The following is a 14,642-nucleotide window of genomic DNA, read 5'->3' as shown; positions in this document are numbered from 1 at the left end:
TCAGTTATTTGATCACGATCTTCAGGGGATTTTCTCTTGTAGAGATATAGACCCTGGATAGTTGTTTTTTGTTTCTAGTTGTTTGTTTTTGTTTGGGGCTTCGCCCCTTAATGTTATCAAAAAAAAAAAAAGATAATTACTCACATTTATTACAATTACACCACAATTTGAGGTGAATATATATACACAATCACATATGGAAAATCATTTAATCAATATCAAAACTAAAAGGGAAATAAAATCTCCTATGATTCTGGAATAGAAAAGAAGAAAATAAATCTTTTACGATTAAGAATCATTTACAACTCATCAATTATAGCTCAACACATATAGATATTTGTCATGACTAGGGGTGAAACTGGGTCGGGCCGGCCTACAGGGGCCTACGGCTCGGTCTATATCAGGCCAGATCTGACCTAGTATATTTTGTATAATAGGCCGGGCTTGGGCCTTAAAAAAACATGTTTAATAAAAAGGCTGTAGGCTCACTTTCAAAAGGTCGGGCCTATAAGCCCACAGGCCAGCCTATATTGTACTATTTATTTTAAATAAAATAAAATAGAGTAAGTATGTCTTGAAGAAAAAACAAAAGATATAAATTTAATCAACTGCAATTATTTATAACTTAATTATATTCGATTATATTTTAATAGAAATCTTATTTTATTTCTTATATAGGAGGAACCAACATCTCAACATGTTAGATTGTATATATGAATATATTAAAAAAAAATGGGAGAGTTATACTTACTACAAGCATCATGATTTGTTTGTTGGATTCATGTAGTTATTTTAATTTACATAGTATGGATTTGTTTATTAGATCTGATGAAATATATGTTATTTAGTTTGAGCATTTTGCTTTCGAAAATTACTTAAGTGCATATTGTATGAGTTTTGTTATGATTCATGATTCTATTTGGACGTTGAAATTATGATTTTTGGTGTAACAACTGAATTTGAGTACTTTGTAAAGTTGATTCATGGTTCTGCTTGAAAGTTAAAAATTAACAGGCTAACGGGCCAAGCCAGACCATTTGTTTTTTTATAAACGGGTCAAACCAGGCTAACAGTTAGACTCATACTAGGCTTGGGCCAGGCCAAATTGAAATTTTTTAACGTAGGCTTGGGCTTTTCGGGGCAAAACATGGCCCAGCCCAGCCCACTTTTACCCCTAGTCATGACCAACTTGTCAATTGCATTTTGGAATATTTTTCTTTACAGAACCCTTATTAGTAGTATATGTACTAATTGATCCTCAAACTTGACAAAGGGAAAGTAAATTATTTTTTATCCATCTTTTCCTTGGTAGAGTGACGGTGGGCTTCAACATTTTTGATCCAATCATGTTATATCAAGTTATTAGCAATCTCAATTACATTTTTATTATCACAATGAAGATAAATAGGTTAATCATAACAGATTCCCTAATCCTATAAAACACTTCTAATCCAAAACAACTCACATTCTCTATTAGCCATACCTCTAGATTCACCTTCCACATTGGATCTTGCTACAACCTTTTGTTTTTTGCTTTTTCAAATGATAAGATTACCTCCCACAAAAGTATAATAACTATATATGGATTGTTTGGTTGTGTGGTCCCCAGCCCAAACAAAATCAATGGACCCTTCAATGCAAGTAGTATTGTTTTTTTGAGAACAAGAAACCTTTGCCGCCTGGACAGGGGTATACATATGGTTTGGCCGAGGTGACATTAGTCTCCTGATCACAACATGTGTTGCTTTTATTGGAATCTATGATTCTTGGAAGTGTATATTTGGACTCTCCTTGTGGGATACAACCCCTGGAGTATAGTTATAACAATCCTTATTGTCAAAATTGTTGGATATTTGTTATACCCCAATTGTTTAATTGATTTAAAATATGTTTTGATGATTACAATCAATTTAATGTTAATTTAATTGATAATATTTTATTGTCTTGAAATTACTAATGAGCTGGTTGTTTGAGATTTCAGAATAATATTTATTCTGATTGAATTAGTATTCAAGATAATTGAAGATTGGAGAAGATATGGAAGATATCATGAAGAGAGAGAAGCATGGAATCAAGTAAAGATTATGATAGATTTTATCTTTTTAGATTTCATGTAAGAGAAATAAAATATTCTTTGCCAAAGATTTGATTAAGATTGTATTACATAATAGAATAAGATATTTAAGGTTTACATATTTTTTATTTAAAAAAAATCAGAAATCTTATTTTTGAAAATTGCATTTAAAATTTCATTCAAGGGTAAAAGATTTCTGATTAGATTTTGAAAAAGATTTCAAATTTAAATATTATACCTTTTGGGCTTTTGAGAGAGAGAAAATATTATTATTATAAATAGGGCTCATTGCATATTATTCATGAGAGGAGAAAATACAATATTCATGAGAGGAGAAAATACAATTCCCCCGCACTCCGGATTAGTCCCATAGCCGGCTCAAAGAGTCGAAGCTCGTGGGGATACCGGAGGGAGCCAACTCGTCTCAAAGAGATAATTAGGGTTGGGTAACTCCAAAAAAAAAAAAAAAAAAAAGAAAATACAAGTGAGAGAGAAGAGAGAAGAATATACAAGAAACAAAAGAGATAATTATATTTTTAAGATTAGGATTCTTTCTTGTGCATCAAGTGAAGAGCTTTCTCAAGAACATTCATTCATACATTCATCCTTTTGCAAAGTGAATATTTCTCCATAGGAATTCAGATTACCTATTTGCTTGAGGAAAAGAAGTATTGGGGTAAATCATTTAATTGTAAATTTCTTCTTGACCTTTTTGAATGTCTATACTAGGAAACTTGGATACCAGTTCTTGTGCTGAGAAACTGAGATACCAGCATGTCTCTTTTTCTTGGAAATTGAGAGTAACTTGAGAACCCTTGTGTGATAAGGTTTCGGAATCCTAAAGGGTTAGGATTTCGTACTGAGAAACTAGAATACCAGTTGGGAATTTGTGTAAGGGGTAGACTAGGAAACTAGGATACTAGAGAACTCTTTGTACACAAGTTTCATAGTGAAATTGCCCGTCGAATTTCAGTATTCGATTTTAGGGCCCATGGTTTTTCTTCCATTCTGGGTTTTCCACGTAAAAACTATTGTGTTAATATCTCTCTATCATTATCTTGATTTATTACTTTGAGCTAATTTTTAATTAGCAAATTATTTTTAGAGTAAATACCATTTTTAGTCCCTAACAAAAAACACGGTCCCCACTTTAGTCCCTTACAAAAATAAATTAGTCAGTTAGTCCCTAACAAATTCAAAGTGGACCCATTTAGTTGAAATCGTGGTCCCTCACAAATTCAAAAAAGACCCATATTAGTCCCTCAAAAGGACTAAAATGGGTCCACCTTGAATTTGTTAGGGACTAACTAACTAATTTATTTTTGTAAGGGACTAAAGTGGGGACCGTGTTTTTTGTTAGGGATCAAAAAGGGTCTTTACTCTTATTTTTATAAAACTCAATTCACCCTTCTCTTGAGTTCATCCGGGACCAACAAAAATGGCTGAAACATACTTAGTGAGATTCTATGACTTTTATGCATTCAAACTTTAATCTAATGACACCACACCATCAAATACACAATGAATTCATGCTACACACATTCAATTGATCATTTTGCATAGAAACCCTAAATTAACTACACATGGCCGAATTGACTATAGTTAAAGACTTAGGATTTCTTTATATTTTCATTAACAAATCATCACATAACCTTCATTCCATCATTAATCATATATCAACACATCATTGTCATTCACTTAGTATGCATAGTCAAAATTACAACTTGAAACATTAACACTTTGCATGCATTTTCTTAACATATAAACCATTAATTAACTTTAAATCATCAATTAACATATACACAACATCAAATCATATCAAACCCTAATTTACTATTCATGGCCAAAATTGAAAGGTTAGGGTTACGTTTGATTATTGAAATATTTCAAGAATTCAAGATGTTATCTTTGATTTACAAGATTAAACAACCAATTTCCAAAACAAAATCACTTCAAAATTGATCATCAATATACATTAGAAATTCATGCTGGACACAAGAACATAAATGTTCATAAATCATCATCAAATCAACAAAGTTGTTAGCAATTACCTTGTATAGCTTCCTTTAGGTAACCTTAAGCTTTTTACAACATAAAAACCAAGTAAAACTCATCCAAAATACCAAAGGGCAGCAGCTATGTTCAACCTTGAGGAGGGATTATCTCACTCAATACAAGGCTAGAAGGTGTATGATTTTAGGACTTTTGCTCACAAGCTCACAAGGAATCTTTTTCATGTTGAAACTTTCTTGAAATAATGGCTAGAAATCAAGTTCTCTCAAGCTCTCACTCACCATGGATGCTACGGTAATGAAGGAGAAGAAAAAAAGATATTTGGTGGATCTTGAAGAAAGAATAGGAAGATGACAAGTGGTTTGAAATTAAAAGGTTTAAAGCTTTAGTTTTTATTACTTTTTCACCTTTTTAACTTAGATTTTTTTATCAAACTTTAACCAAGCTTTCAAGACCAGACTCCCACATATTCCATCAGATTTTTAGGCGTGGAAATGAGTCCAAGAAGAATGCAAACCGACTTGGTCTTGAAAAGAAAGAATAGCACACAATTTTTGACTTTTTAAAGCTTAAAGTAACTTAATTTCTATTGGTTTTCACATTACACATCACACAGTTGAACTTTTGACCAACCAATTATACAATAACATAATTACACATCACATATAGTAGAGAAAGAAGGACATTCATCTTTGACCAAAGATTAAGCCTAGGTGTAAAGTTTAAGCTTACTTTTAAATTAGTTGACTTTTTAATTAATCAATCTTTGACCTATTTATTTAAATTATTCTACACATCAATTAGTTAAATTAAACACATTTACAAATCTTAGAATTTACCATAGAATTTAACTAGTGTCAGAACTCAGTTAAGACCTAATTTGCAAAATTACCAAAATACTCCTGTTACACAATTTCTGTATTTTGTCTCTAAACACAACTTATGTTCTTTTTAGGTTCTAATTGACTTGTTAGGCATGAATTGTATCCTTACATTCATTATCATGATAGTTTCATGATTCAACTGACAGAATTTCCTTAACAGTCACAGAATTTACACATTGTCTCACGTAACTGTCAATTTCAAACAGTTTGAGAATTAGGGTTGTTATATGATTGAGGCTTAAGTCATGTTGGATAATATTATTAGAATGTAAAATGAATGATGAAAAATAATTGAAATAACCAATTATGCCTTTTTTTTGTAAAATGGCCGAATTGGAGGCATGAAAAGTGTGCATTTTCATATGTTTTGGGAATTGCTTTGTCAAGCTATGTATTGATTGTTGGTTGTATGTATTGTAGCTTGAAAATGGTTATTGTGGAATGCATATTATTGATATTGTGCATGAACCTTGTATAGGTAAAATTGGTTGTATAAGTGTTGATTGGTTGGCTTGCTTGGAGTACAAGAAAGCTTGGCAAAAGGAAGTTCGCTTTGAGGTAATCCCTTGGTACTGAGGTAAATCCCCATGTATGCTCCACCATGCATAGGGGTAGTGGTTGAAAGTTGTTGGATGCAATAATATGTGCTATAACATGATCATGCATTGTGGATGTTGTTTGGTATATATGTGTTTATACCGTACCTCTGGCCAGTAGATTATTGTCATATTTGCCACAGGGATCTTCCACTGGAGAGGCCTCCATAGGGAGTTCCAACTGGCTGGATGCCATAAAGTTGTTATCTGTTGAGGAGCATGCTAGGAATGTCTTGGGAATTATAGTTGTGGGTGCCTTGAATCATATCTTAGGGATTTTTCTTGGATGTGGACCCGATTGAGATTGTCGAATGTTGTATACCGTATTGTTTTGCATGTTCCATTTATATTTGTATTATTGTTGTTGTACATCTGAGTGAGCCATTGGGCAGAGTGATCCTCCAGAACCTTTGGGTTACTGAGATATATTCATATATCTCCCCCCGCGTTATGGAGCTATATTTTAGGTTCATCTAGTAGTGTCGTAGGAGTGTTGGGCAAAAGGCCCAACGAGTGATTTGGAGTAGAGCCATGAGAGTGCACCATGCATGTTGTATCTTTTGTATTTTGAGGTTTCATATGGTATTCTAGAATCAGTGCATGAACATGTAACTTTGCATGAGTGATACATACTATGCCTAGGGTTTGTTCATTTAGCATTTTGGGGCTAAGTTTAGTGATGATGTATTTGTATTATTTTGAGCATCATAGTGTAATAGTTATATTTATAAGTGGATTTAAATGTAATTGATATATTGAGGTTGTAAGTAAATAGGTGTCTTAGAGATAATCTGAGAGTCAGAAGGACCAATGTACTTCTTTATTGTTATGAATACATTTTATGAATAAAAACATTCTTTATCTTATTTCACATTGCATGTCTCAAATATTAAATATGAGTAAGTGGATAAAGCTCTTGGAATGGAACGCGTGCCACATTGAGGATCTGTGATAGGGATCACGATCATGAGGGCTCAATGACACCACACGTCCATTGCCAGAAATATGTTCCTAGTCTAGAGATACCGATAATGGGCATGGGTGATCTCGGGTAAGACTAGCACGACTCAGCCACTTGCATGGAGATGCAAGATATCATGAGCTACAGACATGGAGATGTCTTAGCTGACTCGTGGGTGAACCTATTGGAGAATAGCTCGCACTGAATTGACCCACAAAGAGACACTACAAGGAAATCTCACAGATAGTATCAATAGGTAATGTCTCTTATTATTTGGGTGTGTCTTTCCTTAGACCTGACATTGTCATATAGACATGTGCTTTGGAAGGCTTGCTTTGATTGTATACCTTGTTTGCCTGAAACATGGAGACTCGTAGGTATACTTTTGGGCATGTCCTAAGGACTCAAGGCTAGTGTGACAAGCTAAAGGAATTCGTCAATCTCTGTGAGAGATTAGGTTATCCATAGACCGGTGAAACTGGGATGACATTTACAGGACTCGGGAATCTATGCATAGTAAAGGAGTCTTGAGATGGCCCGCTCTTTACAATCCGTAAATGAAGATTCCCTGTTTCGGCAAAACTAACCTAGACCGCAGGGTTTGATACATTTTCCTTGACCTAGGTGAATGAGACGGATAATCGAGACGAAAAGAAAATTCACACGGTAACCAAATAGGTATATCAGGTTGATCATTCGATGAATTCAACTAGCTCTGGGACAACAAAGCATTGCTAGTGCTTTTTGTTGCCATTAGATGGATTGGGCCTAATGGGCTCAAGCCTATTTATGTCCGTGGTTATTTTGGGTCTGATGGGTCACACACAAACACCTTAAGTTTTTTGAATTATAACATATGTGGTTGGACCCAATACGGGAAAATGGGCCTAAGTTGGTAAAGCTCACATATTGGGCCAGGAGAGGGTAGATGGCATCATGGGCCAAGTTGGACTTGATCCATGATGTAAGCTAATTAATTTAAATGTTAAATTAATTTGAATTCTAATTTTGAATTTCGAATTTGAAATTTGAATTTAAATAATTTGAATTCTAATTTCGGATTTTGAATTTGAAATTTGAATTTAAATAAAATTAATTTAAATTCTAATTTTGAATTTTAAATTTTGAATTTAAATATAGTCATTAAATTAGATTCAATGAAAATGGAGAAAATAAAGGAAACCAATCAATTAGATTGATTAGAAACCAATCAATTAGATTCATTGACCAAAATTAAAGAAAACAATTAATTAAATTAATTGACTGTTAATCCGTAGCTAGGCCCTTGCCCCTAGAAGTCTCACTACTACCATGGGTACATGAAATGATGTCCCCACAAAAGGGGTGAGATAACAACATCTCAGTAAGCTCAATGTTCTTAGAGGATCCTCTAATCCACTGAGCCCACTTCCTGCATGACAAGTCAGATATAAAGCATATATAACAAACATACAACATAAACACAGCATCATAATTCACCCTCTGGTTAACTATTCAAGGGCTCTCCCCAATAATAGCTAACTGACATGTCCCACATGCCTAGTGTGACTTCTAGGGTCAAACCATAGACAATCAACACAAACTGTAATATGAAATAACTCCTAGGGTCAAGCCATAGGCAGCCTACATACATATTCACTGGCCATGAATCTCATACCATACATCATCAGTGCATCATCAAAACATCAAGAATCATATAATGTCTATATGAATGTGAATGAATGCACATATACCATATATCATATACTTTCATACAATTCAACCATAATGTCCACCATCATGGTGGGGCCACAAGAGAGAGGAGCAACCAAAACCAGGAGCTTATCTCAAAGAGCTTAGTACAAGCCCACACTCCAATATAAACATGTATGCTCCAGATAAATCCTCAAGTGCAAGGTTCTCTAGGCACACCTAGAGTGGGAACCCTTCACATCATTAATTACATAGTAATTTGTCAAGCCATATACAAGACTTAACCATTTAATGATTTCACATTTCGTACTTATATGCCAATAACATGCCCATTACAAGTCTAGACCATTTATTCCATATTTACATGTTTTTAGTGCATTATGAAGTGTTCACTTGTTACACAATCAACCATATAGGTTAAGCACTTTACATAAACTTAGAATTACACTCTAAGGCAACTAAGATAACTTGAATTATTTTCAACTCATCCTAGCCATATATATCCTTCATGGCTGTGACATACATAGGGTGCATAAGGTGTTCATTTGTTCTCTAAGTCCACAATAACTCATTAGACACTTAGTCCATTAATAAACTCTCTTAGATTAAGGCCTTTTCCACTTAACTTACAACTAATCAAGATATTTATCATCAATATATGTCATTCATAACCTTGAACATTAGAAATTCCTAATTAGCCTAAAAACTGGTCATTTAACCAAAGTGTGTTTAATTAGCAATTCCTAATTAGGTTTAGTTAGAAACCCTAAGTTACTTTAATTTTAGGATTTTTATATTATTAGGTCACTTATGCATTCGCACATAGTCACTATAACACCTCGCAATTCTAAATCAAATATTAAAATATTAAATGAGAATTAAAGGGAAGGATTAGTGAAAATCCTTAAAATAAGGCCAAAATACAAAGAAAGGGCAAAATGGTAATTAGCCAACACGCAACCCTAGGAAGATAAAAATTGAGTAGAAGGTTTCAGATGATAAAAATAACCCTGAAAATGGATTCATAACGAAAAATTGAGTGCATATGCAAGTTTCAGAAAATTCAGTGAATAGTGTTTGTACCAGGTAAAAATACCGCGATATGATTGCACCGTAAAACGTGTCTATTGAGTTTTGAGCTCTAGGTTTTGAATACAAGTTATAAATGGTTTATAGAACTAGGAAATATGATTTCTGATGAAAATTGATGGAAATAAGTAAGTTTGGGGAAGCGTGCCTACGGTGCGCGCAACAGCTTAAAACAGCATTTTATCCGAACGACCAGAAAACTCCGGATTCATCTGATCAAGTGTAATTAAAGGACAATGGTTAAAGTAAAAAAATGTGAGTTTCTAAATAAGTTGTGAATTTATGGACGTTTAGTGGAATCGGAGGGAAATTCAAATGAATTTAAAATCGTGTGAGGTGGCGGTGGGCCCACCTCCCTTAAGTTAAAAGGTGACACTAAGCCTAAACTACTATTCATTATCTTTCTCTCTCCCTTTCTCTCAAAAAACTGTGGACCTCCCTCCCTCCATGGCCATTTCACCTTCATTTTTCATTTCTTCCTGACTTGATCATTTGTGTTGAAATTTTGTTGGAAACAACCTTCCAAACTCACTGGTGGTATCCATTAGCCTTGAAGCCCTCTCATTTGTGAGAAAACTGACCTGGACAGCCACAAATTTTGGGAGAAAGTTGGAGTTTTGTGGTTGTTTGCTCAAGCTATTGTTTGAGGATCAATTGGAGGAGTCTTGTGACTTGATTGTGGGTAAGATTCAACACTTTTTGTTGGTTAATTTGGTAGATCATAATTCATGAACCCTAGACTTGGATTTGATGATTTGTGTTGTTAGAGAGCTCAAATGGAAAATGTTTATTAGATGATAATGTCTTAGAATGATGTGTTAGAGCTATAATTGTAATAAAAATTATTGATGAAAAATGTGATTTAACTTAGGAAATTTTGAAGTGTCATGACTTTGGGTTTTTGGATTGTTGTTAGAAGTGTGTTGAGAGTTGTTGTGTAGTTGTATGATGATATATTAGGATTATATGAGATGTGGAATAATGAAATTGGATTGAAAACCTCTTGGGAATTACCTTGGTGCAATTCGGCCATTTAAGGAAAAGTGAGGGATTTATGTTGAAAAATTATTTGGATGATGTGTTGTGTAATTAAATGATAATTAGATGGGTTGTGTGGTGGTTGGAAGGTTAGAGAACCAATGGAAAAATAGTTGAGGGTGTTGAGTGGTTCATTGGACCTAGAGCGAAATATTAGACAAAACGACGTTTAAAAGACGTAAAATGAAAAGTGGCACTTGAATTGGTCTTTTGGTAACCTAAGGATGCCTAATAAAATGAGAAAGAAAATTTAGAAAAATAAATTGGAAAGTAAGCCTACTAGGGCCGAACCTATACAATGTAGGGGAGGTTTTTGACGTTTTTCGTATTCTGATAGAATTGCCGTGTACTGATGATTCGTACATGGTTGTTGTAGGTTGTCGTACGTTGATTTGAACCCCTAACCGTGAGTCGGTGGATTGCCCTTGGTTCTGGACCAAGGGCAATTGAGGTAAATGATTGGAACAATGCTTGTATAATTGGTAACTTGCATGTATTCGTACGAGTTTTAAGTAATTGGGAATGTCCTCTGTGTTGGCATTTCTGTTGAGTAACGAGCTCGGAGAATATACTGTTTTGGAGCTAAGTGGAGAGGCTTATTAAGGTAACCTCTTGGTACTGGGGCTTGGTCCTCTTGTGTGTTCCACCATGCCCGTTGAGGGTGATGGTAGGAAATGTATGTAAGTAATGTAAAATAACATGATCATACATTTAGTATGTATGTTGGTACATAGGTATCGAGTCTCTGGCCAGTAGACAGTTTTGCCTTCGGGCGTTTCGGACTTCCACTGGATAGGTCTCCGAGAGGGAGTTCCAGTTGACCTCGGGTCGTGGTCTGTGATCCGGATAGGAGCACACTAGGAAATCTCGGGTGTATATGGATGGGAGGGGTACCTTGGTTGGATGTTCTTGGAACACGCCTTGGATGAGACCCGTAGGCTTATATACCGAGCCATTAGGCAGGATGTTGCGTGGTATTGGTAGCTACCATTCCAGCTTCATCGTATTTTGTATCCCTATGTTCCCCAGTTTCTCTAAATCCCTTGCTATATCCTATTTTTCAAGATGTTATTTTATATTATTTATATGCATCGAAGTGAGCTATTGGGCGGAGTTTTCTCTGGAACCTCTGGGTTACTGAGATATATTCGTATATCTCACCCCGTCTTGGTGGTTTTATTTCAGGAGGTAGTGGTGCAGGAGCGGCGGGCAAGAAGCTCGTAGGATGAGTCGTTGGAGGATTTTATACACTTTGCATTTTGATGGCCATTGGGTCTAGACTAGACTTGGAGCATGAACATGTAAATGTTGATAGGATGAGAGTTATAGTCATATTTGTTCCTGTTATTTTTGCCTAAGCTTAGTTGTATTTGGATTATGTCATTTGGAAGTTCTTTATCATGTATTATTTGGAGATTTAAGTTGTAAGTGTAATATGTCATGTGAAGCCTTGTAAATTATGTATGAGTTGATGTAATTATGAAGAAACTCGTAATATGATGGAAGGGCCTTAGGCCTATTTTAGAATTATGAATATGTGTATGATTAGTAAATGCATGCAATTGGACTTTGATGATTGAAACGTATTAAGTATTAATAAAGAAAGCAATGTGATACGTATTATATAAGTAAAAAAAACTGTGATGAGTTGTAAATGCCCCAAGGCATTGTTGGAACCCGCACCGTTAATTAAGGAAGTTAATTAATTAATTATGTGAAATTAGGAAATAATTCCATAATTGACCCTAATAATTATTATAAGGCTTAAATAATTATAGTAAGTGAATAATAATGCTGAAAGTCACTTTTCTGACGAAAAATACAGATACCGGTTCTGCTACTCGATATAAATGCGTATCGATGAAGTATCCCGGAAAATTATAATAAGTGCATGAATATTCTTAGAATAATATGTAGGACTTGTAAAACAAATTTCAAGTCAAAATAATGAGAACTGGTGCCAGAACTAATACTGTCTATGGAAAAGCGCGTACCGGAAAGGTGCTGCGAAAAATAAAATAAAAATATGATAAATCTTAGAAAAATGAGTAGGTTCAGATTTCAAAGTTTGGGATTAAATTGCTAAGCTTAGCAATTAGCGCTAATACAGTGCGATTAAGTTTAAACCGGCTATAAATATGACTTTTGCACAAAACCCTAGGCATTCTATTATTGCTCTACGTGAGTGGTGCTGACCAGCTCCTCCCTCCACTGTTCCATTGCTTCTTCATCCATTTTGTGAGCTTTGGGACCTCTTTTCTTCCATTTCTCTTCACTAAATACCTTGTGTGTGTGAGAAGGATCATGATGAGGGTGAAAGGGGGTTGTGTTCTGGTTGTTCAGCCTCTGTTTTTGGTTGGTGAGGGGCTGACCTTTGTTGTTTGGATTATGGGAGTTTGGTGTTGGCATTTTGAGGTCCTACGAGTGACCTTTGTGAAGAAAGAACAAACCTTGGGTGTGCCATTTTCGTACCTTTGTGAAGTCAGAACTTGAGGAGCTGTTTGGTGAGCTCCAAGAGCCTTTGTACCTATGTTTTGAGCTTGGGTAAGCTTTACCACCTTTGATCATGAGTTTTAATGGTTAAAAGAGGTGTCTTGACATGCTTAATGAGTTAAACAAGTAACAAACTGATATATGAACCTAGAACAGAATAAAAATGCATGCTTTAACGTTTAAAAGTGTTAAAAATGGAACCTTGGAAGCGATATCTCGCGAAATGCAGAAACTGCATTCTGTCGCGAAATATTCGGATATTGATATTCAGATATTGATATTCGGATATGGGGTCTGTGGATATCCAGATATGCATATCCGGATATGATATCTAGATATGGTATATCCATATATGTTCCCGACAAATATTTCAATATTATGGGTTTTCGAGAACAGTAACGGTACTGTTCATACAGAACTGAGCTATGGGTTTGTGGACCCTAGATTGATGAAGTTGAACTTATGTAATAATTAAACTAAGTCAGAATCTAAGTGATTAAGGGCTTGTGGCTTTGTGAGAAGCCTAAAGACATGAAACGTAAAAGAGAAGCTTGTCTTTATGTTTATGCTTATGTGCTATGGTTGTTGATATGATTGCTGGCCCAAAACAGATTGTGATTCTGCTGCGTTTGGACTTTGAGCTTGATTGGACTCTTGGCTTGGATTGTTAGCTTGCAAGGTAAGCTTTCGTGTCCTCGGTTTAGCCATTGTATATTCCACATGTCCCATGGGGGGATGGTTATATGCATGATGTGTTTTCATGTACTGTTTTATTGAAATGCTATGGAGCTGTTAAGTGCAAAATGCTTATAATATGTATGTGGTGTTTCGCCTAGCCAGGAAGCCATGAGGTGGTCCTGGGGGCGGGTACAGCATGGGCTGGTACTGTGTGGGTAATAGACGTATTCCTGCACTTCTCTGATCAGTAGAATAGTTATAACACACATGACATGATTATCTGTTGCATTGCACTATTTTGGAACTTATACTGTGTAACTGCTTTTGGAACTTATATTGCACATGTAAGTGAGCTTGGGGTGGAAGATCCTTGCGGACCCCTTGTTTTACTGAGATTTCTTGTTTAGAGATCTCACCCCACGTTTGGGGACGCTTATTTCATGTTCAGGTAACTTGGGGGCAGATGCCTCTAGCGGCAGGAGGCCGGAGCTTAGTTGACTATTTTATGCTGTATGCTGACATGACTAGATATTGGATGCTGTTTATGTTTTCTATCATGCTTATGTTATTTGATTTGAGACTCTTGTTGGGCGTGTTGCCTTATTTGGCGAGCATGAGGTTTGTCCATGCCGCTTTGATCTTAGTACCTTTTAGCTTGAGTTGTATAAACTATCAGGGTTGTCCGGTCCCTGTTGTAGTTTCGTGACTAGAGACACATTTATGCTATTTATATATTGAGGTATTTCAGTTAGCTGTCTTTTGCAATTTACATACAGGCGATGTTTTATGAAATGAATTAAGTAATTCAACTTGGCTAATGATAATAACGTCATAATTGAAAAGAAAAAGATATTCCGCATTTTTAAATTAAGTGTGGCTTAATACAATGATATGACAACAAACCGGATATATACGGGGTGTTACATGGAGTCTGTGCAGGTATGAGACTGTACAGATCATAAATATAAAAATAAGTTACGTGTGGCAAGTTACATAAAGTAAACATAAAGGAAAAAGTTAAGTCACAAACTCACAGAGAACTATCATGATACTTTATTTTGAGTCTTCCATTACTTTTAATTAAGTACGCAACACAGTTATTACCATATTACATGTGAACAAAC

This window comes from Gastrolobium bilobum, unplaced genomic scaffold (genome assembly GCF_033153095.1).
Source record: "Gastrolobium bilobum isolate Gb01-03AN ecotype WA unplaced genomic scaffold, APGP_CSIRO_Gbil_v1 utg66792, whole genome shotgun sequence".
In the NCBI taxonomy this organism is placed as follows: Eukaryota; Viridiplantae; Streptophyta; class Magnoliopsida; order Fabales; family Fabaceae; genus Gastrolobium; species Gastrolobium bilobum.
This window is presented reverse-complemented; position numbering follows the sequence as displayed.